We start from the raw sequence: 2,065 nt of genomic DNA on the forward strand, positions 1-2,065 counted from the left end.
TGGCAGGGGCTCAGCACTGGGTGTTGCGTGCTCAGCTCCATGCGGGGGGCTCTGGGGTCCCCTCTGGGGCTGGGGGTGCCCCCACTGGGTGCTGCTCTGTGCCTCCAGTTGCATTTCTAGGACGATTTCAAGATCACGCAGCTGCCACTCCAGCACTGGGGATTTCGGGGCTCCCTCCTTCCCGGGGTGTCCCCGGTGCCCGGCTGCACCCCAGCAAGGCGAGTGCCCGCAGGGAGCCCGTCTCCCCCCTCCCCATTTCTCCCCTTCCCTCTCCCCTCCTGGCGCACTGAAGGTTTTGAAAGTTAAGTATTACCGTCTGCTTTGTTGTTGCCTAACTACGACAGACAAATTGAGAACTAGTTGTCAAAATGTCAGTGCACAACAAATCAACATTCAAAATGAGTCTCAGCTCTATGTGGTGTATAATTAAAAAAAAATCCTTTTTAGAAATTTCAGCAAGCGTTGGCTCCGCTTTATATTTGTCTGTGTGATTAATAAAGGCAGCTAATTTTCAGACTTTAAAAACAGCTAGAAAATAGCTCCTAATTACATATTAGGTTCCAAGCGGCCCCCGCTGAGCGAGGCTGGTATTGGTGGGCCAGAGAATTTGGCAGGGGCTTAATTACATTCTGAGCATCATCTAATTTTAGTTAAATGTAATGTAATCAGCAGCAGATGTCTGAAATAAAATATGAATTATGAATATGATGAAATTTCATTCTTGAATAAAAAAGTAATTTGCTATTTAGTTCATTAAAGTCACAGAGGTTTATTAGGGAGCAGGTATACGGTGCGGCTGGGTTGTATTAAAATGATATTTCAGGGAGAGTAGGAAATTGCATTAAAGGTGCTAAAATATTCCGTCGGGACGATGCGCCGGTTGGGAATTAACGTTTGCAAAAATAACGGAGGCCCTGGGCTGCCGCCAGCCCCCGGCACCAGCAGTTGGCTCCGCAGCTTCTCATTGACGTGGGGTGACGTCCCACGGCCCGGGGTGGCCCTGGGGACCTGCTCCCGACGTCCTGCCCCGGGTGTCCCATGGTGCATGCGGGCTCGCCGTGCCAATGGGCTCTGGTGGGGCCGTCGAGCCGGGCTCCATGCGCCTTTTTCCAGCTTGGCCAAGCAAACAAACCATCGGTTCGCCCCTCGGCTTCGCGGCAGCGGTGGATCCCAGTGGGACACGTCCTCTCCCCGCAGCATCCTCTGCAGCTTCAGCTCTGAAGTTCAGATTGCTTTTCTCTATTCCTCGGTGGCCCGGATTGACAGATAAGCATCTTCTGGAGAGGGAGAAAGATGGCGTGTTCATTATTTCCTTGTGTTATGGCTGCTGTCATTTTAATTCCTCCTGGACGCCGGCAAAAAGGCTGCGCCTGGGCACCGGCTTAGAGCCCTGCCCGCTTCCCAAATGTGGACTCTGAACAAAACCTCGATTGCTCCTGCATGGAGCAGGGGAGCACAGAGCAAAACTCTGCTCCCGCTGCTGCGCGTCTGCCGGGATCCAGTGTGCCCGGCACAAGCGATGCTCACTGGCAAACACCGGTCCCGGTGCCGGCACGGGTGTTTGTGGCGCAGCCGGGCCATCAGACTCGCTCGCGTGGGTTCGCAGTCTTCCCTCTTCTATTCATCAAGGGCATGACAGCTAAAATTCATTTGAAGATGAAGAAAGTGCCGGCTAATCCTTTCTGTGAGACAGTGATAGACTAGCGGCTCGGGAAGAATTGCACAGCAGTAATGAAATTAGGCTAAAACTGCTGGCGGATAGCAGATAATTGCCCTTGTCTGTCACGAGGAATAACATCTCCCAAATCCAACACAATGATTGTTAAAGTTGCAGGAATTTATTTATTTCATGGGCTTGGCTTTGGCTCTCCAAAGGCCTTTCCCAGGGAGAAAAAAAAATGAAAAAAAGGGGGGGAAAAAAAAAGGGATCTTCATGCTTGCCTTCCACCTTCCCGCTTGCGCCACTGCAGCTCGTTAGCCTTGACGAAGCAGGAGCACACGCACCATCGCTGTGATGCTGATGATGTCCTGATGCTGGGGGGAATCTGTCCCCTGGTGCTAGGGA

Source organism: Apaloderma vittatum, unplaced genomic scaffold, assembly GCF_000703405.1.
Source record: "Apaloderma vittatum isolate BGI_N311 unplaced genomic scaffold, ASM70340v1 scaffold31324, whole genome shotgun sequence".
In the NCBI taxonomy this organism is placed as follows: domain Eukaryota; kingdom Metazoa; phylum Chordata; class Aves; order Trogoniformes; family Trogonidae; genus Apaloderma; species Apaloderma vittatum.